The 24959-nt window shown below is 43.2% G+C and overlaps 2 pseudogenes; both read right to left on the bottom strand.

Annotated features, from left to right (window-relative positions):
• Positions 1–13377, bottom strand: part of LOC141549263 (casein kinase I pseudogene) — a 99466-nt pseudogene extending 86089 nt beyond the window's left edge.
• Positions 6642–13216, bottom strand: LOC141549262 (lysine-specific demethylase 2A pseudogene; annotated as a pseudogene).
• Positions 13378–24959: the final 11582 nt, after the last annotated feature.

The raw sequence follows: 24959 nt of genomic DNA, 5'->3' as shown, positions 1-24959 counted from the left end.
GTAAATAAAAACTATAATTAATAATAAAAAAAGACCATAGGTTAAAGAGGAATCAAACATCTGCACTGACAGAGGGAATCTTCAGACAGAATTGCCTATCCCTAGGAAATCACAGGTCTGAGCCAGAAATAACCAAAAGAAAAACCATTTAAATTCCTGAACAGATCAATGATGCAAAAAGAAAAAATAATAATAATTTAAAAAATAAACCAAACCTAGCCAAAGAATCATCATGGATGATGGTAGTAGAAAAAGGCTTCCGAAATCCCAGCTTTGCTAATTACTACTTGTGCAACCTTGTGTGACTTTGGGAAAATCACTTCACCACTCAATGGATCAGCCATTTGTTTCATTTGACCTCACAAACACAAGACTCCACAGCCATTGCCCGCAATGCCCCCTGCCACAGTATCTCCCCCTAAGCTCGATTCCAACATTCTGCTGATCCACTGTGGCCTGACCTGGAGAGGACTCGGGGCCCACTCGATAAAGGCTGGGTCTCTGCCTGGAACCTCCATGTGTGCAGAATGCAAAGGCTCATTCTTTCCTCGGTTACCTGCTTACCCTCCACACTGGCCACACCTGCAGCCAGAGCCCCTGGAAACAATGAGAACCTGCTTTCCTTTAGTCACACCCTCCATCGCAAAGATCCTAACCCCCTCGCCCGTTTTTCACGGTGCAAACCCCATTCTACACCCCCCGGATCCACTCTGGGAAGCTTAGCCCCCTTAACTCAAGCCTTCCTCTCCACTTCCCAGTCCAGAGCTTTGCCCATCATCCACTGGGCCGTCTGGCATTCCAATTCTAAGGCAGCAAACTGGCTGGTTCTGGCCCTTCCTCACTCTTTCATATGTTTCTATCCACTGAGACCTAGTCCTCGGTGCCGGCCCTGTGTGCCAGGTCTCCTGCTTCCAGGACTGCTTCCACTTTCCCTCATATAAGGCAGCCCCCACCCCCAAGTGGTCACGGTGCCATCAGCAGCGGGCTCCTTGTGTCCCCGCTGCCACCGTCAGGCTGGTCCTTACTTCTCAGCCCTGGAGCTGCCTTCATTCCCCACTTGTTTGGCACCCAATTAAGATGCTGATAGGTTGGCGGCCCACTTTCAGGCCCCTCTTTGCTTCCTCAAGGAATTCAGCCCCTGGCTCCCAGCACTTCCCTCCTCCCCAATGCCAGCCTCCCCCTCCAGGGCTCCACCATCCTCCACGGGGCCTTCCTTGTCCCCTGGCCTCCTCCTCCCACCCACCAAGCTACACCCAGATGGTCATACCCTGGATCTCGCCGGCCCCTCCAAAAGTTCATGATCTCCCCAACTCCTGTATCTGCTCATAATCTTTTGTCATTCCACCTCGCCTTGGGCCTTATAATCTCGAGCCGGCTCTCCCTCTCGCCCAGACCTCTAATTCCTCCAGCTCTCAGCACTTTCTAGGCCGCCCAGTCCCACCCCCAGCCCAGAACTGGCCGTCCTCTCCTCCCTTTTCCAGCCTGATTCCTTGAGAAACAATTCCAGCAGCCCTTATCTCCTGCTCTCCGGTTCCTTGCTCCCTCTTCCCAGTTGCTGTTCTTGCCCTGCAAAGCTCTGGATCACTCCCACCATCTATGGCCTTCGCTCCTATTCAAGCAATGCTGATAAAACAGTGGAGAAAGCCATGCGCCCACGGTGCCCCGGTCCACTGCGGATGTATGTCGATGGAGCAATCTTTCCTGGCAGGCCTTTTACACACACCCGAGGGATTCCCTCTCCTGCTCTCCCGCTTTCCCGCTCTCCACCGTGCTGATTCCGAACCTTTCCAGCCCTCCTCTCCAACTTCTCATGGCTCTTCTCCCCCCACCAGCTGAGAAGGTTCCTCGAATTTCACTCCCCCCAAATAGGCCATTCATGGAGAGCTCCCTTCTCCCTCCTCCTCTGCCTTTGGCATCTCTTCCCCCCCCCCTCCTTCAGCCCCCGTCTCTCCTAGGTGGCCATTCTCCTTCCCACCGTAAATCCCAAGGCAGCACTAGTGAGGCAGGTCAAAAGGCAAACCACACCTTTCACTTACCTTCGGTCTTACCCTGTCTACTGGCTGCTTCCTCGCTCTCCACAAACACGCCAGTGTCTCCCCCATGCTCACAAAGGGAAAAAACACCCCGAACCCGAACCCGAACCCAAACGCCTCACTCGCTTGGGGCATCTCCACTAGCTACTGCCCTTCTCGACCTCTCCTCTCTTACAACTCAACTCTGAGAAACCTTTCTACCACAAGCGCCTCCACCTCCCTTTCTCTCGCTTCCTGACAGTCCTGGCTCTGGCCTCTCCCAAACTGCCAAAGGTAAAGAGATCCACTGGCCAAAGGGAAGGACGGACCATTTCTGCAGTCTTACCTTTCTGACCTCGAGTCTTTTCACACTGTTGAGCAGGTTCTTCTGCAGGAAATTCTCGGTCTCCAGATGACCCTGCTCTCTCCCAGCTCCCTTCCTAAAGGTCGGCCAGCCCCTTCTCAGCCTCTTTTACTGGCTCTTCATCCAGCCTTTACTTGCTAATGGGAAGCATACCCCCCAGGCTGGGTCCTGAGCCCTCTTCCGGGTCTCCACTACACTATTTTAGAACTCCTCAGCTTCCAAAGTTTCAATTAACATCTCTAAGCAGATGATTCTCCAATTTATTTCCTCAGCCTTAACCTCTCAGCTGACCTCCGATTTTACATCTCTAATAGCTCATTGGACTACTAGAACTAGATGTTCTATAGTTATCTTAAATTCAACAAGCCCCAAACTGCAACACATTAGCTTTTCCCCAAACTCTGCCCTCTTAATTCAGATGTATCATTGTCAAGGACTCAAAAGTCCAACCTAGGGGTCATCCCTAACTTCAACTCTTCTTCCATCCCCCATATTCAACTTCTTGCCAAGTTTTGCTTATTTTCCCTTTGCTACAAAGCCTTTCTCACTTCTGATACATTCCCCATTCCATCACCCCCTAGAACAAGCCTCTCCCCATTCCAGTCCATTCTCCACTCAGCTTCCCTAAAGTGCACACATCCTGCCCTTCAAGTCAGGAAACTCCAAGGGTTCCCTATTACTTCCAGCCAAATAGAAAATACTCTGACTTCTACACCTCCACCATAATACTAAGTCCCGAATCAGGGCATTTTGATTGGCTCTGCCTGACATGCCTTCCCAACTCACCTTGCTTTCTGGATTCCCTGACTTCCTTCAGGTGTGATCTAATATCTCATATTCCCCCACATTTCCTTCCCAGTTTCCCTTAATACTAATGCCTTTCTCCTGAGATTATCTCTGTTTTACTGTGTGTGTGTGTGTGTGTGTGTTTATGTATGAATGTGTGTATTCATACACACATACACATTTTGTGTATAGTCCTTTTTATGTTACCCTCCTTATAGAAGCTCTCTGAGGTCAGGGGCTGTTTCTGGCTTTCTTTACATCCCCAATGCTTAATATTGTGCCTGGCACACAATAAGTACTCCATAAATCCTTGCTGATTGATTTCCCAAGATTGCCATTGTTCTAAAGTGGAGAAATGTGTTACATAAATGATAATAGACTGCCCAATCTTGTCCTGTTTGGAAGGGGGCGATGAAAGTGAACATGGAGGTTTATTTCAGAGAAATCCCTGCATTTCCCCTTAAATGGATAACTGCTGGTCTAGCTGCAGCAGTTTGGGCAATGGAAAGGCCAGCAGAGTTATCTGTGCCACACCAGGCAAGCTACTGAACCTCCAGACTGCAGTTTCCTCCTCTTTGAAAAAGTTGACAAGGCATTGTCAAGGAAAGTCCCGAGTAAACTTAAGATGGTATCGAAATTTGAATTACTAGGACTTCCACCCCCAAAAAGATCCACCGTGAGAAAGGAGGGTACTCCACAAAAAGCAAAGTGATTTGCTAAAGAAACTGCAGTTTCAAGAGGAAAATCCTCCATAGTATTCCAAGTAAGGGACATTTGCATTTGTTAAGTGATCTAATGCATGAAAAAAACCAACATTTCAAGGAAAAGACCTTTTCCCAAGGACTGTATTTTATGTATTTTTAATCACATTTTAAATATTCGGTAAATGAGTGATTTGAGCCAAAGATAAGCTTTGTAGGACCCTGGTAACTAAATTTATCCGGCTAAACACATTCACAGCTATTAAGATGAAATGTGTATATACACAAATACACATATTTCTCTATGCAGGTGACAGATGACCTTCATTATCATTCTAAATGATTAACTTGCTTAAATAAATGAACAAACTCGTCAGTAACATAGCCATTCACTCTGGCTAACAGCTGCAGCACTGTCTCCTCTGGGTATTGAACTGGAAGGCCTGCTCCTCCTTGTACCTCATCTGGAGGAGTCCACAATTCAAGACACAGGCTGCCATGTATTCATCTGTCCAGATGCCACCACTCCCAGATCCACTTCTTCACCCCACTCAGGCATGACTGGCCACCTGAATCTCTGAAATATGCTGTTGTCACCTCAAGTTCAACCTGAATGAACTTGGAGTCAACAGCTTTCTTTCCTCTATTGCTAGATGGAGAATTCAGTCTCTCTACAAACATCAATTAAGGCAGGAGAGAAAATTCACCAGAGTCTCTTCATATAATTAATTAATTATGCTTTTTATTCAACCAGCAGCTAATTTTTGATTGGCTGCTATGTAGATAGACCCAATAGAATACAGTGTCATAGACAGCAAAGGAAGACAGAATTTCCAATCAGAGAAAAGAGTCACCACTAGTCAAAGGTCATAAAGAGAGCAAAAGCTGCAAAATGTAAGCTGTGAATGACAACAGAACATCCGATTTGAAAATTTAAGGACTACCAGTGACCTTGAAGGGAAGTGTTCCGGTGATGTGGTGGAGGTCTTATGGGCTTGATGACAAAGAGTTGAGAAGTGAGTGAAAATCTAGCTGTTCTTTTTCAGTCATGGTGTCATCGTCCCTACTTTTTTTTTTTTTTTAGCTTAGGCAATTGGGGTTCCGTGACTTGCCCTAAATCACACTGCTAGGAAGTGTTAAGTGCTTGAGGTTACATTTGAACTCAGGTCCTCCTGACTTCAGGGCTGGTGCTCTAGCCACTGTGCCACCTAGTTGCTCCCATTGTCTCTATTCTTTACAGACTAAAGATGATCTCCAAAGCCTGTCCTGGGTACTCTTCTGTTGTCTATATATATATCATCTCTTTCAGGATTATCATCAGGTCTTATGATTCCCAGATCTAGCTATCCAGACCTATTCTTTCCTGAGCTCCAATGCAGCATTAACCCTGCCCATTGGATATTTAGAACTTTTCATCTCATGGGCATCTCAAAGTCACTGTCTAAAACAAAAGTCAGTCTCTATCCCTTGCCCCTGCATCTCCCTCCCCTGGGCAGACCTATTCCTCCTTTAAATCTCTTTTGAGGACACTGACTCTTCTCGGCAACAGAATATCATCTTTGACATTTTCTTTTCCCTGAGAACCCTTTCCCCCTAGCTAATCAATTTCCCGGTCTCATCAAATCTTTTTCTAAGACACATCTCCCATCTGTCCCCTTTTCTCAGCTCCAAAAGCTCTTAATTAAGTTCTCCTCACTGTTTCTCCTCAAGACTATTGAAAAGTCTTCTAACTAGACTCCCAGTTTACCGTCTATCTCCTCTAAGCCACGATCTGCACCGTTGCCAAAATACTCCTAAAGCCCAAATCCTAACGCTATGACTCTGGCTACTCTAGAATCTCCGACTTCCCTCAAGAACCTTTTGTGATTCTCTTGCCTCTAGAGCAAAACATAAAGTCCAAAGATTAACCAGAGTTCTTCAAAACCTGACTCCAGAATACCTTTCTTATGTTCCTTTATATGTGTTCTCCTCATATGCTCTAGATTCCCGTCAAACTGGCCCACTTGACAATTCCCCAAACTATACATTCTATGCAGAATATAAACAGTCCGTGATTTTGCATGGAGATGTGCAGTTGATATTGGAATGTGCAATGGAAGTGGAAACATAAATGTTCACCATTGTTTCTAGCTTGAAGTGAAAGGGAAGAAAGAAAAGACAGGGGTAGATTCATGGATTTACTGAGGTTTGGTCTGGTTTGGGGTTGTTTGGGGGATTGAGGAGCCTGTGTTTCCACACAGAGGGGAAGAATTCTCCAGGTGTTACTCTAGATATTAACTGGCCTGAGTCACAGGCAAATAAATAGCCAAGGAGGCAGGCCCGGATCCTTCCCTTTACCCTCTCTTTCCACTCAATGGAATGGACTCCAGCAGACTAACTTTCTATTATTGTGTTGAAGGTCATGCTTCCCACGAGGAAGCCCACAAAGTTCCTGTTCCCAGAAAAAGGAACCTTTCTCTTTGAATTGCAGAGCTGAAGTGAGTGAATGAATGATCACCGCTCAGGTAACCAGGTGAACTTCCCATCCTCTGTAGTATCGTGCTCAGGTGTGCTAGGACCATCATGAAGAATAACTTTGTAAAATCCTGTTACTGCTAAAGTTGCCCACCAGCCTAACTAGTACTGCAAAGTTGAGGATGCTCTTCCTCGTGTGTCCTGTCACTGCTTTTTTTTTTTGCGGGGGGGGTGGGGGTGGGGGTCCTGCATTTCGTTTTGATTTGGGGAACTCTACTACAAGTCTACAATATTAAAAAAAATTAAACTCTATAGCAGTAATGTGCTGAGATACTGTGGGGGATCACAAGAGTTATTGCAAAGCATTCAAGAATCCATATGCCACCAAGGACTGTCATGTGCATCCTTAGGTTCCATAGCATATTCAATACCTATCTCCCAGAGACTGAACAAAAAAAAAAAAAAAAAAAAAAAAACCTTACACATATGTATTTTTTAACAAATGTCTATAGATGCTGTTGTGATAAATAAAATGAAAATTTATTTCAAAGCATTACTGAATTTTCAATAGCTTTTCTGTCACCATGTATTTTTGCAATCATTAATAATACAGCTATAGTGGAAGTCCATGAAATGTTTAACCATAAAAAAAAATCTTCATATTTAAAAGTTTGTTAACCATAAATACACACCATTTCCACCAGCAATAAAGAATCAATTCCCCACATTCAAATACAATTATTCAAGAAGAAAACAAAACAAACAAAAAAACAATCTCGGAAGAGGAGGAACACAGCATAATGGGATGTGTGACTAGGACTTTGGAGATCCTAATGTGCACTGAGATTAAGCACTCACTGAAACTGCTTCCCCTAGACTAGTCAAGATTTGACCACAAACCAGACACAAAATTTAAGGAAAAAACACTTATGGATAATCTGATCCCAAGTGATTATGAAAATGAGGTTTTTTTTTGGGAGGGGGATCTTGCAAAGAGTCTTTGTGTTTTGGAGGAGGAAGGGGAAGGGGCAAAAGAAAAATGATGAGAAAGAACAAATTTGTAGGGTCCCTCTAGATATTACAAACCAGAGGTGTCAAACATGCTGCCTGAAGAATCATCCCAAAACACTCTTCATTGTAGTAAAAAAAAAAAAAAATAATAATTAAAAATACTTAACAAAATAAATAAAATATAATACAACATAGATAATTTTAAGACAGGGTTTTCTAATATGCTGCCCACATGTACAATGAAGTGGACCTCCTTTCTATTTAAGTTTGACACCACTGGTATAGACTATGCCAAGTAAAGCGTGCTTAGAAATTACAAGTGCTGGTCAGGATTAAGAAAATAATCTGGGTTTAAATAGGGGCTTTGAAAAAAAGAATAAAAGTGGGCATGGGATCCTTTCAACCACAACGCCAAACCCTGTGAAGGAAGGGCAATTCTTCCTCATCCATCAGGGGTTCCAAGGTGTTCCAGGGGTATCCTAGCTCTCAGCAGAACTTGGAATGATGGAAGTGGAAATGTCAAGATCTGGGTTTGGAGTAACATCAACATTTTTCTTGGGTTACTAAACTGTAACATCGGGGAATGTTGCAAGTACAATTTGCCTAGATTTCAGCAAAACCTTATTTTTTAATTGATTTTAATTTTTTTGACTGATGACTTTTATTGATGAGACAGATATGGGATAGCCACATGGTTAGACCCCAAGAACAGCAATTTGTGGTCTGATGTCCTTTTGGAAGGGACCCATACTTGATTTTGTGCTATTTAATATTGTTGTGGTTCTTGTTCTTTTTTTTTTTTTTTTTTTTTTTAATAACTTTGATAAAGGCATAGTTGTCGTGCTTATCAAACTTGCACAACACAAAGCCGGGAGGGATGGCTACCACATGGAGTGATAGAATCTTGGACCTAATCTCAAAAAATGAAACTTAATGGGATTAAATGTAAAATATTCTATGTGGGCTCCAAGTCAGCTTCTCAAGTACAACATGGGAGAAACCATGATTAGAAGCTGTTTGAAAAAGAACTGGAGGTTTTGATGGGCTTCAACCCGAATCAACAGTGCAAAAGAAAACCTTTGGCTATATTAAGAGAGGCACAGTGACCAGGACTCGGGGAGTGGGAGGGAGGGATGTGGGGATGTTTAGCCAGTACAAGAGAAAATGAGAGCTAAGGGACAATAATTATCTTCAAGTACTGGGAAAATGATAATGGGGAAGAGGGATCAGGTCTTGAAGCAAAGGGATACATGATTCGAAGGTTTCTTCTAACTCAAACTGTTCTATTATTCTCGACTCCGGCCGAGCCCATCACCACTCAGTTCCCAACTAAACTCTGATGCCCCTTAGGAACCAAGACTGACAACAGAGGGGCCCCCAAAGGGGACAGCTGGTTTTTTCCCTTTGGGCCGCTACATGTGGCTGTAACTTTGTGACTTGCTGGCATAGATAAGTGCTATTTAGATTAAGGTTGGTCTCCATAGAACCACCGAATCAAACATCTCCCAGAAAACAAACCAGCCAGTCATTTGAAATGGGGCAAGTCACATACAGAACAGCAGCAAAAAGAACTTCAATTGTCTAGTCCCATCTCCCCAGGCTTAGAATTATCAGGGAGAGGGAAAGTATAGCTAGGAATATATTTCAGATGACTAAATACAGCAATTATCACAAGTACAGGAAATCTTCAGCTTATGAATGGGTTGTGTTCCAAATATTTATTTGTAAAGCAACTGAAACTCAGAATGCATTTTCCCATAGAAACAATGGTAAAAATGATGGCAAGATCCTCCTCAGGCTAGACCCAAAAGGCTGTTTAACTCATATATAGCTGAACCTTCACTAAAGTCCTACTCCAATGTCTCATCACAATGTGGGGTTGATCCTGGGTTCTCAATGACCATGACTGTCAAATGCAAATTTTTTTTAAGTTCTACCAAGCTGGTTAGGGCTTGAATATGGTCCCAGTAATAGACTATAGGTCTATCACCAAAAAACAAAAAAACAAAAAACAAAAACCAAAAAACAAAAACAAAAACAAAAAAAACCCAGTTTAGGTAAGTTCAGAGACGCTCACTAACACCAGGTTGGATACAGGCTGATGAATTTTTTTGACTAGAAAAAGTCTCAAACACCATTAATTAAATTGTAGAGAGGATGCAATCAGTGTTGGTGAAGGGAAGGCTCACAACGACAAAAATCACAGTTCTTTGAAGTGTTGAAGTAAGCAGATGAGCTATAGTACTAATAGTACTAGCCAGAGTTCTGAGTCTTAGGAGCAAAGGATGGAGGAGGAAGGGTTTCCTCCCCATTTCCTGGGCCTAGAGCCAGCTGTAAGCAAAAATCTTAAAACGGGCAAAGTTTCTCTTTGGCATCCTCCCAACTCCTCTTCTGTAATTCTCCTGCTATCTCTTAATACCTCTCTCCCCCAGGCCTCCAAAGGCCCAATGGCCCTCAGGCCTCCCTCAAGTCCCCACTGTGGCACCCATCTGGCCCCAAGCAGTCAAGCCTAAGCCTGACGTGGGGCACAGAAATACATTTGGGGGTACACCTTTTTATAGTTACAGAATCAAAGAAGTCAGAACAAGACCAGATCTTCTAATACAACCCCCTCTTTTTACAAATCAGGAAACTGAGGCCACAAGAAGTGACTTGGCTAAAGTCACATAAATAATAAGGGTAGTAAGGAGCAGATCTAGGCTTGAACCCAGCTCTCCTAACTCCCAAGTTCCAACACTCTGTCCAATACTCCATGCTGCCAATGATTGGTTGTGAGGATCATAAGATCATGAATTTAGAGCTGGAAAGGACCTTAAAGGTCATCTATTCCAACCCTTTTTTTTTTTTTTTTAAATTCTTAAAGTTTTTTTAAGGTTTTTTTTTTCCCCAAGTTTTTTTGGGTTTTGTTTGTTTTTTTTGGGGGGAGGGAGTTTGGGGGTTTTTGTTTTGTTTTTTGTTTTTTTTTTGCTTTTGTTTTTTTGGGGGGTTCTTTTTTTTTGGTTTTTGGTTTTTTTTTTTTTTAAACAGGGAAACTGTATTTGGACAGTGTCAAGCTGCAGGGGGTAAGGACAGACATGTAGGAGGTTTCTGGAAATTCAACAGCACCAGTGTGATTTGCAGGTTCTAGTCTTAATCTGGCCCATGCCACCCATCTGCAGAGCTGGGAAGGATATGATGGAGCAGAGACACTCACTGAACACCCCAGGAACAGTCTAACTATTGAAACAGGGCTACTTTCTATGTAGCAGCCCAACCTGCTTACTTTCCCAGTACTCAGGCCCAAGCCCTGCTGAGAGATGGGGAAAGGGGTGGCCTAGGTAGGTGTGGGGGGATTCTATAGAGATTAAGTTGGCACAGCACCCCCAAACTATGAGCTTGGTCTCCAAGTGGGCACCTCCTGTGATTTTCCCCCCTTTTTCATTAAAGGGAGGGAAGGAAGGAGGAAGGGAATGAGGAAGAGAAGGGAGCAGGCAGGTCATCCTTGTGCTCAGAGTAGGACATAATAGCAGGAATACCCTCACTACCCCAATCCTGCTATAGTGGGAGGGGACAGGGATGGAAAGGTAGAGGGAGTGTGATGCTGGCCTTGAAGCCCATGCAGAATAGGGGAAGGAAGCTCTCCTCTGTGGGGGAGCAGGGAAAAGGATTTGTTTCCTTTTCAGTCTGTGATTGGATGAGTTTTAGCTGATCTTCTGGATCAATTTCTCATCAGACAGGCAGTAGAGGTTGTTGATGGACAGGTCTGAGATGAAATGCTCACACGCCTTCCGGGTGATCTGCTTGCAGCCTCGAAGGTCAATCAAGGTGACATTAGAGATGCGTCGTAGATACAATAAAGACTGGTCTGTCAACTTATTGCAACCTGCCATATTGATTTCTGTGAGGGAATTGCGAGTGGACGAGCCAACAGCTGTTAGTAGATTTGGTGACTGATCTGTAAGGTAGCTGCAGTGACTGAGGTCCAACCGAGACAGAAGGGGCATGTGGCGGATGATGAGTCGGAGCGTGGCATCAGTGATGTCTAGGCCGGCCAGCCGAAAATCTGTCATGTTCCGGAGCTTGCTGCGATTGTCGTGTCCAGGCTTATCAGTTGGCGGGCTCAACAAGTCTCGAATCTGAGGGTCCTTGATTCCTACTGCCCACCGAAGGTCAAGGGTCCTGAGAAGGGGGCAGCTGGAAGTGCTGAGAGCAGAGACTGCAGACCAAGAGCAGCCTGCTAGAAGGAGGTCTTTCAAGCCCGGAAGCCTATTGACAAGCCACGTCAGCTGTTTTTTGGAGATGTTGGTCCAACTGAGGTCAAGGCTCACTGGCTGTCTCTTGATAATACCACTCAGTGCCTGGGGGACAATGGCCTTACACCTGCTCAGATCAATCTTTGTCCAGAGTCTCTTGTCACAGCACCATTTATACCAAGTCTTACACACCCGCATACATTCACAGAGTTCTCTGCGGTTGAGATAGCGGAAGACAGACAGCCAGATCTCCCTTTGCATCCAGCTTTCCTCCTCATCTTGGGCAAAGCTGTCCTGGTGGTTCACGGCAGCTGCCTCACCCTCCTCCGTGCTCTCCTCCTCCTCCTCAGCAGCACTCTCCTCCTCGGGGCTGTCCTCCTCCTCGTCCTCCTCATCCTCGTCGTCATCATCCTCCTCGTACAAGTCCTGCCCTCTGCCCAGGTCGTCTTCGTCCCTCAGCTGAGGCGTCAGAGCTGGACAGTGTTGCACCAGTACCCGGGGAGAATGATGGAAGTTGGCAGAGGAAGCCGTGATGGCCTGCAGCTTGGGCACAATGGAAGTTCCCTGAAGCTCTTTACTGGGCCTCTGTGGTGTGACCATCAGATATGTCCCCCGAATTCTGACCTTCTCTATTTCAGACAGTTCTTTCTTGCCACTGGGATTGTTCTCTTTTTCTCTCTGCGTGGCCTGGAGCCGCAGTTGTCTTCTTTTGAAACGGTCATCCCTGCCGGCACTGTGGTGGTCGCTGGGGCCGGCTCCGGGGGACGATCGGGTCACCATACTGTGGGGGGGCCCCGGATCGTGGATGAGCTGCAGCATGGTGGTGGTGGTGGACGAGTGAGGAGGCTGCTGAATGAGCGGCTCGTCGTGGCTGCGAAGAGGCCGGAGAACTTTGGCTTGGACCACGCCCTCGTCGCCATCGTCCATTTTCCTCCTCTGCACTTTCTCCGAGTTGTCCGGCTGGAAGCACTTTGGGCACTCCCAGCAATTGGGCAGTTCATCATTAAGCAGTCCTTCCCCATCCATCTGCAGGCAACCGGGATGAACAACCTCATTGCAGATACAACACTCCATCAGCTTCTTCTCAAAGTCCTGGGTCTCCTCGTTCTGATCGACCTCGCCACAGAGGGAACAAGTGACGGAGTAGGGCAGCCGGGGGGCCATACACTGGCGGAGGACACAAGACTGCTTCATGCGGCCGGGCCCCCCAAACTTCTTCATGTCCCGGCAGTATCGGCACACACCACACTCTCCCTGTACGCAGGCATCACACTTGCGGCATCGAACCCGCCTCCTACGGGCTCCTGAGACTGGGGGCGAGGGAGTGGGCCTCACGGGCGGTGGCAGCCTAGGGGAGCGCTTCATGGCAGGAGGGAGGCTTGGCGGGAGCAGCTGGGGCCTGGTGGGAAAGCTAAGCCGGTCCCTCGGGAGCCCCTGAGCTAAGGACCCTGGTGGGGGCCAACTGGGGGGGGGGAAGCACTGCTTGCAAGCCCTTCCACCAGTATCTGAAAGGCTCTGCCCACTCTGCCTGGACCTCGGGCTGCTGGTCCCTCCCGGGCTGCGGGGGCTCTTGGTTCAAGTGTCCCCGGAGCCTCTGTTTGCTTGGGGGAGGGGGGCTGGAAGTTAGGCTGGGCAAGTTGGATCTCCTACCTCTCCGTAACTTCGAATGTACTGAAACAAGCGTGGACGTCCCCCAAGGCGCCTCGGCCAGGCCACGCAAAGCTGCTCCGGAGGCCCAAGGCGCGCCTGAGAAGAGCAACGGGCGGCGGGCGGGCGGCAGGCGGCGGGTGGGCGGCCGGCCGGCCGGCCGGGCTGGCAGGCAGGCAGGCAGGGCAGGGGCGGGCCCGGGGCGGCCCCGGAGGCAGGGCCGGGCGGCCGGGCGGCCGAGCGGCCGGGAGGCAGGCCGGGCGGCCGGGAGGCCGGGCGGCCGGGCGGGCAGTAAGCGCGCTCCTTCCCGGGGGCCCTTCCCTCCCGTGCTGATGAGAGCCGAGCGAGCAAACGGTATTGCTCTAGTGCCGCGGCTGCTGCTGCTGCGGCTGCGGCGGCTGCTACTGCTGCGGCTGCTGCTGCTGCTGCTGCTGCTGCTGGGGTTGTTGCTGCTGCTGCTGCTGCTGCGTCACCCACATGCGGCTCCCAGAAATGCTTTGCGCGTGCGCCCGAGAGAGGGCGAGAGCGGAGGGTGGGGGGAGCCGGAGCGGCGCCCGAGCGGGAGGGGGAGGGAGAGCGAGAGAGGGGGCTGGGTAGAGGCGGAGGGAGGGAGTCGGACGAAAGGAAGGGGCGGGAGGCGCGAGGGGGAGGGGAGTGGGGGAAGAGCCCGACACGGGGAGTCCCGAGGGGGCCCGGGCCGGGAGAAAGAAAGAGCGAGTGCGGGGTAGGAGGGGTCGGGAAAGAGAGGGAGCCCAAAGGGGGTCGGAGGGGCCGCAGGAGAGCCTCGGGGGGGCCGGCCTGGGAAGGGGAAGAAAACGATCTAAGGGAAGGGAGCGGGGGAACGCGGCAGGGAGGGCACCAGCGGGCTGGGGGAGGCGGCCGAGGGTCGAGTTGGAAAAATGGGGCGCACGAGCTAACAGACTCGGCCAAGGTCACTCGGAGAGGCCGAGCGGCGAGCCGAACCTGAAAATCCTCCGGCCCCTCCCCCATAAGCCAGCGGGCCCAGCCGAAGTGCAGAGGGTGGGGGCGGGGCGCTCTCGGGGCTTAATTCCTCCTGGAAGCTTTATCCCCTACAAATGTTCAGACGCCACAGGATGGCTTCTCTCTGGCCCAGTTGGGGTGGGCTCCCCTTTCTCAAGAGAGCATGTGAAGAGCTGAGGTAGTAGCTAGAGTCAGGCTGCAGGAATTAGGTAGCTGGCTGTTTTGGGGGGGGGGGTGGAGGGGAGGGAGGGACAGAGATGGGAAGGAGTTTTGGAGACTCAGAATGAAGGATAGAGATGATTAAAATGAAATAATTCAAGAAAGTAGATATTCTGGATAGAACTTGAGTGTAGCTGATTGGATTATATTCCTATGCGGAATGGGATTTTAGCCATGGTTTTTCCGGTGCTCCATTTATGCACATTTTGGAAATTAAATCAAATACTTAACTGTGAACTTTGCTAAATGGGGAGGAGTCTGTCTTCTGAGGTTAGGGCCGCATGGAACTTCAGCTGGGAAATGATAATGCAGTGTAGCAGTCAGTCCCCAAGCAGCTGGCTTTGTCCAAACTGTTGCCTTTCTCACATCTGAAATCCATATAGCTGAGCTTTATTCTTTAAGCATCAGTAGCTGCCTTTTGATCTATGGTTTTGTAGCACTGGAGGGATCGCTTGGAAGAGGATTGATATACTGGCTATTGGGTTTGGGTTTTGTTTTTGCATTCCCTTGGAAAGGGAGACAAGACTATAAAAGAAAACTAGTATACAATTAAGATCTTAGGAAACTTGATGAATATGCAAGGAGAGAGAAGAACGTGACCTGTACCCCCATGCCCATTTTCCTTGCCTTATCTATGAGATCAGAAAAATTCCAATGGGTACAAGGCAGTAGCTTCAGTACCCCGATGTTGCTCATTACAGATAATTCTTTTGGCTCGAGGTCTATCATCACATGAGGAGAAATTCCCCTGAATGTGTCAATAAATAGCTGAAATGCACAGCATGGGCAGATTGTAGGCCACACCATTCCCTCAACCCCACTGCTAAATCTAATGATCTTTTCTCAAACTTCATTCTTCTCTGACCTCCCCATAGCATTTGACACTTCCTGGGTTTCAATGACTCTGCTCCCGGGTCCTGTTACCCTTGCAGGATCATTATCCATGCCTCATCCTCTCTCCCTGTGTGTAGCTCAAAGTTCAGTCCTAGAACCCTCTTCTCCCTATGTCCCTTTTCCTCCTTCCCCCCACTTTCCTTCTTTTCACAGACTGTGCCTATGCCTGGAATATTATCCCTTCCTCACTTTTACTTTCCCTTCCCTTGGAGGCTTAGCTCCATCATGTTCCAGATTGGGGGGAGGCTGGCCAAATTTTCTGACCTACTAGTGCTCTACCCTACAATTATAATTACGTCCATAGTTCCCCCCCAAACAGAATGGAAACTCCATGTGGACAAAGATTTCTTTTTTTCTAGCATCAGCACCAAGTACATTTGCTAGCCTATAAATAAGTGCTTGATAAACACTTGTAATATGAATTGCTGTTGAAATCTTGTCAGCCAATAAGCAAGTATTAAGCAATTACCCTATGCCGGGCACTGATACAAATAAAGGCAAAAGTCACTATCCCTGCTATTGATATCACCTTCTAAAAGTAGAGAAATCTCCAGGTACATACAAGATATATACAATATCAATGCAAGGTAATCTCAGAAATTAAGCATTAAAGGAGTGTGTGGGGGTTCACTACAGAAGGAGGGATTTCAGCTGTCTTTTTAAAATGACTTAATAGTTTGTTTTTTCCCCCAATTACATGCAAAAACAATTTTAAACATTATTTTTTTATTTTGAGTTCCAAATTCTCTTCATTGTGAAAGCAAGCAATTTAATGTTTTATGTGTGCAGTCATGCAAAACATAATTTACATATTAGTCATACTGTGAAAGAAAACACAGACAAAACCCCAGGAAAATAAAGAAAGTAAAGAAAAGCATACTTTCATTCACAGTTGATCACTGTACAATATTGCTTTTACTGTGTATCACATTTTCCTGGTTCTACTCATTTCACTTTTCATCAGTTCATGTAATTCTTCCCAGGTTTTTCTTAAAGCACAATAGCATTCCATTACAATCATACCCAACTTATTTAGCCATTCCTCAAGCGATGGTCATCCCCTCATTTCCAATTCTTTGCCACCATTAAAAGAAATGCTATAAAAATTTTATGCATATAGGTCCTCTCTCTCTCTTTCTCCCCCCCCCCCCCATTCAAGATGGGAGAAAACAATGAGATGTTTCTCAGACACTCATGAGAATGTCCTCCTGAAGAACATCTAATCTCCTAAGACTCTGATAGTTCAAATGACTAGACTGAAATGCAGTGGCTGACCATGGTCATATAGCTTTTGTCAGAAGAGGATGGCAAACCTGAGTTTCATCCAATTCAACTTCACTGGTTTTTTTCCACTACATCATAGTTATTTTAAGTATAAACCCTTCAAATGGACATTTGAAAGAAGAAAGAAATTCTAATTGCTAGTAAGCTCATAAGTACCAGTAGGCCCCTTGCATTTTAGGATGTTTCTGGGGAAAAAAAAAAAAAAGAAAAGCAGAAAGCGGGGGAGGGGGAAGGCTCTCTGGAACTCAGCTTGCCTTCTCAGCACATTTTCTAGCTGAGAGGCAAAAGATGATTGGATTAGGAAAGACCCTCCTCTTTATCCTCAGAGTTGCTAGAGAAGTTTCCTTTCTCATCTATCTCACTTTATCTCCCTCAGTGGTCTGACTTGCTCTGATATTGGGATATCGATTCCTTCTTCCCTACTTCATATGCAAAGAAGTAAAAATCTATGCTTAGTTGTTTTATTATAAGATTGAAGTTCCTGCCATTTACAACCCTTCTAGCTTACCCTATTAACCTGATTCTTTTATTCCTTTTTGTTGGTTAGTGGGTAGTTTGAAAATGATGAACATATATTATCCTTAATCATTAAAAAAAACCTTAAGAAATTATTCAGAGGTGGATGTCCACCAAAATTATTATCCTTCTCAAACCCATTCAAACCTCGAAAAACAATTAGAATAATGAGCTAGTTAATTGTGTTCACCTTGGGGAGGAGTCCACTGCCCAGAGCAGAGAGACCATGCTTTCCACACTATTGCCAATGTCTGTTCATTTTAGCCTCAGAACGTCTCTCCAATAATCTCCTTTATTCTTCCTACAGTATCATCACCTTTATCTACACTGTTGCAGGAGACTGTTAGGGCACCTGCTGCTACTAGTCTCTCCCCATTCCAGGCCATATCCCATCTCCCTAAAGAACTGATAGAGTTTCTTAACGTATGGAGTGAAACATTTTAACCACTTTCTCAGGTATGCATAAAATAAAATACATAGGAATCAAAGGAAATCAATTACATTGAAGTAATTATGTATTTTTTTTCCCTCAGCCATGTTCACAGATGTACCTCCTCCCCCAATCTATCTTCAAAGAGTGAATCCTAGGTTTAAAACTCCTGCCCTGTATGATTGGTCAACTTCCCTTTCCTGTCATCTACTTTATTTATATTGAAGTTAAGACTGGTATGATTCAGAACTGCTAATAGTATTCATTGGAAAGAACCACCCTCTGGCCCCTCTCTGTGCCGCCATCATCCAAGAAGTAGAGGAGATCCCACAGAAATGAGAGCTATTTAATTTTTTTTGTTTTGTTTTTGATTTCTGTAGCCCCTAAGGATGAGCCTCTCTGTTGTCACCTCAGATAGCCTTAGAAAGCAGAAACTCTCCTGTCTGGGCCATACTTGAAACCTGTCCCCATGGGGTACTTGTGAACTTGATAGAACCTGCCAGAAATTGCACCCAGAGAGTGTTCAAGGGGTCAGGGTTACCTACACAACCCAATGAGGCAGTTACACTGCTTTGAGACATCTAACTGTGGTGCAAGGGGGAAAGGCCAGACATGCAGTCCCAGGAGCCAGGTTCAAGTCTCTACTTCTAGGTGGCCTTGAACAAAACAGTTAGCCACAGTGAAGAGCAGTTTCTTCACCATCTTTAAAATAAAGGGGTAGGACTGAAGCATCCCTTCAGTTCCAAAGAGCTGATTCTCAGTTATGATCTGCCATGAAATACTGCATCTGTGATTCTGGATCAATGGAACATTCTACAAGTTCAAATTACATTTCTGTCAACTTGACATCCTTGAATTTACTGCAAATACCAGAATCACAGATAATATTGGAATATGGAAACAGGACAAAGAGCACCGAAGCAGCCTGAGAAAGCCAGGCAGAGTGGAGGCAAAGAAATGCACCAAACTGAGGGAATCCTTGAAAGTGGGCCATAAAAGTAGCATGAGGCCTACAAAAAAGGACAAGGCAGCAAAAGCAAAATCCAGACTAGCAATCCAGATGGCAGGAGACTGGAATCTAAGTAAGGATCGTGGGGCTAAAAACTCAGGGATGTAGTGCCTGCAACAAACAGCAACCACCATAGAACCAAGATTCCTCATTTACAACATGCTCAACAAGTGTTCATTTGAAATCTTTTGAGACTTCTACTTTTAGATAGTTCTAATTGTTCTTTCCCCCCTTAAATCAAGAAGAAATCTGCCTGTCTTTAACTTCCATGCATTTCTCCTTTTCTCAGTCCTCTTAAGCTACAATAAAAAAAACAAGTCTAATAATAAGCCTTCCAAGGATCAGCACATATATGTGCTGTGGAAAGTATTCAAGGCAGTGTATAAACAACAAGGGCTGAGTTTAAATCCAACCTCAGACACCCAGTAGTAGTGAGACTAACTAACCTATTTGCCTAATTCACTGGAGAAGAACACAGCAAAGCCCATATGAGGTCACCAAGAGTCAGACATGACAATAAAACCAGCAAGGTTTTAGAGCAGTTTCACAGCAGGCATTTGCATGCAAGTAAGAAGGTGACTAAACATGATCCTGTTCTGGTTATCAAAGTGGGTTTTGTTGTTTTTTTTTTTTTAACTTGGCAATCTTTTGTTGCTTAATTTTTCTGTTTGCAATGAAATTGATTATGTCAATAGTCAGAAAATGCCTTTGATAAAAAATGGTATTCCTTTATGTAAATAAACAAAAAACCCCCAAAAAAACCAATAGCAACAACCCTAATATAAGTAAGGAAAAGCCCTCTATAATAAGTTTAAAAATAGATATCTGAACCCAGAGGTTTATTGGTACTATTTGCAAGGAGAAATGCTGAAACTTTTCACAATAGAAATAAGAGGAAAGCAAAGAGGTTCCCCTTTCCCACTACTATTTTATGTAATAGCAGCAGAAATACTAGCTAAGGGGAAAAAAACCAGATTGATAAATTGAAAATATAAATATTTGCAAAGAGGAGATTAATTATTGCTTTCCATAGAAACCCCATGAGAATTAATGAAGAAACTGATTAAGACAGTAACAGGATATAAAATGAATCTAGAAAGAGCATCAAAATTTCTATATGAGGCTAACAAATACCAGCAGTAACTAATGGAAATAACTGTAAAATGAAAAAATTTCACCTGCCAATACCATTCAGGACTTAGAGAAGTATAGCAATTCTTTATAAAAATAAAAACAAATAGTTGGAGAGGTAGACATAGTTCGTCATTAAGTGATGCTAAAAAAAATGAATATGATAATATCATAGAAATTAATTTATAGATCTAGCACAATGCCAAACTCTCAAGGGGGTACCTCATAGAGCTAGAGAAAATAATAACAAAATTCACAAAGAGGAACCAAATATTGAGAACCTCAAAGGAAATAACAATAGAAAAGAATAATGAGAGGGACCTATTGTGACCAGATCTCAAACAATATAATAAGGCAATAACAATCAAACCTACTTGATACTTGTTAAAAACAAAAACAAAAAAAGTAGATCAGTGGACCTGACTATATAAGCAATTCCCAAGATCAACAGAACACAGCAGTCCAATGGTAGATGAGTAATAAAACCAAAAACACTAGGGGAAAAACTTCTTATCCAACAAGAAATGCTGATAAAACTGGAAAGTAGTTGGAAAGAAAATAGATTTAGCCCAGCATGTTATAACATCTACCAGTCTCCAAATGAATATTCAAATACTGGAAAAGGGCTGCTTCTATGTTTACATTCAATTCTGTCCTATGTGCCCTGCAGGGATGGAATACCATGGATATATGTAATTAAATCACAGGACTCCAAGTATTTGCCTCTATACCCCTTGTACCTCCTTAAGTAGTCCACTTCCCCTTCCTAGGCCTCAGTTCCCTCACCTGTACAATGAGAGAGCTGGACAAGAAGACCTCTGAGATCTCTTTCACCGCTAAAACAATGGCCCTTATGCTATAGGCATCCCCTCCATCTATTATGATCATTTGGAGATATTAATTAATCATTCTTAATATAAAAAATAATAATTATAATAATTAAGAGTCTGTGTGACTTTTATCCATGTATTTCTATAAGTATAACACAAAGAGCCTACCTCATATGCTGTGAGCCTTCCTCACTTTCTCCTGTCATTGCAAAGCTATTAGAGGGCTGTTTAATTATTATATGTTGCACAGATTATGTGATGATCAAATATGACAGACTTAGCTCTTCTCAGCAATTTGGTGATCCAAAACAATTTCAATAAACTTGGAATGGAAAATGCCATCCGCATACAAAGATACAACTATAGAGACTGAATGTGGATCAAAGAATAGTATTTTCCGCTTTTTGTTTGCTTTTTCTTTCTTGTGTATTTTCCTTTTTCAAAGGACTTTTTTTTTTTTTTTTTTTTTACAACATGACATGGAATTATGTTTAAAAGAACTATACATGTTTAACCTGTATCAAATTGCTTTTTGTCTTGTCAGGGGGAAGAAAAAATTTGGAAATTGAAATCTTCCAAAAATGAATGTTGAAAACTATATACATAATTGGAAAAATAAAATATTAATGAATTTTTAAAAAATAAAAGTACTTAAAAACAACAAATTATTATATGTTACAACCTGTTCACACCTGGTTAGTTCCCCATTATTCTCTATGTGATATTTATTTTTAATTCTTCAGAGACTGTAGTATTCTAGGAATCACAACTATACAACAGCCTGTTAGAATATTGCTATTAAAATGAGAGGTCTTTTTTTCTAGTTAGAGTTTGGGGTCATTAAAAAAGTTTTGCAATTTCCTGAAAACAGTCTAGCAATTCTGACTCCTGTTTAATTCTAAGTCAATCTTACTGTTCATTTGTATTGCATGTGTAAGATTAATAAAAATAATAACTAACATTAATAATAGCATATATAAAGTACTTTAAGGTTTGATATATATATATATGTATGTATGTATGTATATTTCTCATTTGATTCCCATAATAACCCTAGGAGGTAGGTGCTATTATCATCTCCATTTTTCAGGTGAGGAAACAGAAAGACAGAGCTTAAATGACTTACCAGGGGTCACATAATTAAGAAATATTTAAGTCTGAAATCACTTCTTACTGACTCCCAGATACAATGCTCTAGCCATTAGGTCAAGTTTTGCAAAGTGTTTGCAAAGGTTATTTTCCAAATGACCCTGTGGGGTAAATGCTATGAATATTCCTATTTTACAGATCAGGAAACCGAAGTACAAAAAAGGTTGACTTGTTCATGACTGGAATGCAAATTCATTTCTTCCAGACTCCAAAGCCACTCTATCCATTAATACCCAGATGTAGAGTAGCTCTAACTATAGATATACTACATAATAAAACTATGTGTATATAACAACATATACATATATAGTTATATGGAACTATATACTATATATAGTTTAAATGTTTAAATATACATATATCTAGTCATATCAAGTGTGTGTGTGTGTGTGTGTGTGTGTGTTTCTATGAAATGTGGGAAGATAAGATAGTGCTAGACAAGTGTCCAGACTGTCCATTTAATTGCAGATTATATTCTACATAGTCTTACAATGAAAATATAAAAGATTCTATCAGATTAAGAAATAGTAAAGTGAAAGAATTATTTTTAGGAAGGCTGGCTATGGGTAAGATTCTCTTTTTATTATTATTAAATTTTATTTTTAATTTGGGGGATAAAACAAGCATTTCCATAACGTAGTACAATTAAAAAAATAATAATTGCATACAAAACTGCTAATCGCCTATGTACAATTTGCTATTCCTTTCAAATATACAACAAAATTATCATGTAAATTTCTTTTTTTCTTCCCTCCACCAAGAGATGGCTGCTGGTAGATATAAATATGTGTGTATGTATGTAAAATTATCCTATACAAGATTCTTAATCAAATAAGGAACAGAAGTAATAATAAAAGGTTGAGTACCTAATTCCAAAGACATGATATTTTAAAATTTTGCATGAAAAACCAATATATTTAGAATAAGAAGAGATACTATTTTTAAATAACTAAGTGGTCTTCAAATAAGTCTTCAAAAATGTCAACAATCAATAAACATGAAAAAACTCCAAATTATCAATAATAAAAGAAATGCAAATTATAACAACTTTAAAGTTTCACCTGACACCCATAAAAAGTGTCAAAAATGATTAAAGACAGAAACAATGACAGCTTTAGGGATACATGTGGCGAAACAAGCACATTAAAATAATGCTGGTGAAGTTGTAAACTGGTCCAACTATTCTGGAAAACCATTTGAAATCACCTAGCAAAGGAGTATACCACTTGAGCCAGTGTTCCCACTGTGAGGCATATATACCAGAGGCAAGTCAAAGTCTTACAGAAGAATCCAATATTTACCATAATATTTATTACAATACTCTGGGGAAGCAAAAATGTGTCAAGAAAATGGGTCACCATCAATTGGGGAAGCATCGAACAAACTGTGTTATATTAGTGTATTGTATCATAATAAACAATATAAAGAAGTCAGAGAAACATGGGAAGACATCTTTGAATGAATGCAGAGGAAGCTAAACAGAACAAGAAAATATCATTCACATATGTTTCAACAGAAGGAGAAAGAGCAGTACAAGTCAGCTGAACTCTGTTTAATTTTAATGACCAATTTTGGTCCCAGAAAACCGATGTTAAAACCGGCCACTCAGGAGACAGCTTTGGAATTTAGATACACAACTTTACAAATATTGCCAGGCATAGCCCCCAGTTCTGTTGGTTTTGCTAGACTTTCTTCTTTCTTACCAGGGGTTATTCAGTGGGGAAAAGGGGCATAGCAGGAAATGACTGTGGTGTAAAAACAAAGATAAAAGCAAAACTATGGAAACAAAAAGGAAAGTCATGAGCCCATATTTTCATTTAAAATATTCTGTAATTAAGTTTTGGGGAATTTTCCCCAACTAATTTGGAGTATCGATTATTACAACCTTCAACCGCTACAACTACCAAAGAGATCTGAATTAGTAAACTCTCAAGTGAGTTTTATTTCTTGATGGCAAGTATTAGGTTTTGGCCTCTTATCCACACTGATATTCCAAACTCATACATACTTTTTAAAATGTTGGAGGGCCCCATTCTTGAACAGCAGACATATTCATCCCTCCATCCATTCATCCATCCATACATACATAATCGCCAGGCAATTTTGCAAAGCTTTCCAGAGAGCTTACTAGCTTCCACTTACTCTTTATCAACCCCAAAAAACTCATATCCTGTCACTCTTGCATAGTGAAGTCAAATATGTGTGAACATGCCACATGAAAAAAAGAAACTGATCGATTTATTACAGGTCAATTTTATTACCTATCAAATAGCAAAGGATTCAAGTCCTCCCTCTGACACACTGAGTTTGGGTGCTACTTCCCTAGGTAAGTTACTCCACCTTTTAATGCTCTGGGCAATTTTCTAAAACTAAGTTTCCTAGAAGGTGCAGACCTGTATTAATAGAGGATCTTTCCTCACCTGAGAGTTCCCTATACCCATAAAATCAAAAGTTCAGTGCCTATCCTTCAAAAGATAACCACAAGAAAGGAAAGGGAAAAGTCAGTTGACAGCAAAATCCACAAAGTAAAATTAAAAAAAAAAAATCTGGATCTCATCGACATCTTTTCCTCTAGAGCTAACTTTCCTGCACCTCAGATGAAGCCAAGGTGGGCCATTAGCCTGCTGTCTGGGCAGATTGTCTTTAATAAGACAGGAGAGAAAAACAACTTGCCGTTTCCATGTAAGTGCTTTCTCTCCCCAATCCCTTCAAGATGGCCTCGTCACAGGCATGAGGAATGATAGTTAAGTGCTATACCTACCAATTATTTGCCTCTTTCTTGGGAACTGAAGCTAAGTCTTCAGTACTGCCAGGAGGATATATGTGGGAAAGTGGATTTCAGTTGAATAGATGGGAGAATTTTTGAGCATTTGTTCCCATTCTGAAATCATCTTCTAGACATTTACAAAGAATCATTAAGAGCACTAGAAAATTCCAGGCATTAAAAGTGTACAAAATTGCACAAAATACTGATGTGGCAGTTTCCTATCATTAAGGCTATGGTCTGAAGTCATTGTGAAACAGTTTCTCTCCTTTGAGAGGACAATAGTCTTCTTACCTTCTTATCCCCTTTCTAGCTCTGTGGCCCCTCCACACTCCCCAACACACTCACTTGAACTTTGGTTTCCTGATCCTTTTTGGAGGTTACTTTGTAGTGACACTAGCCCTCACTATTCCACTTTTATACATGCAAAAGTAGCCCTTCAAGAGAATGGCTTCCATTAGCTGATCAACACACTCTACATTTGAGCTTAGCAAAAGCTTTTTAAAAGCATAATTTTGGTTGGTAATGTGTTGTCTTTTCTCCCC

Source organism: Sminthopsis crassicaudata, chromosome X (genome assembly GCF_048593235.1).
Source record: "Sminthopsis crassicaudata isolate SCR6 chromosome X, ASM4859323v1, whole genome shotgun sequence".
Taxonomy (NCBI): Eukaryota; Metazoa; Chordata; class Mammalia; order Dasyuromorphia; family Dasyuridae; genus Sminthopsis; species Sminthopsis crassicaudata.
This window is presented reverse-complemented; position numbering and strand designations above follow the sequence as displayed.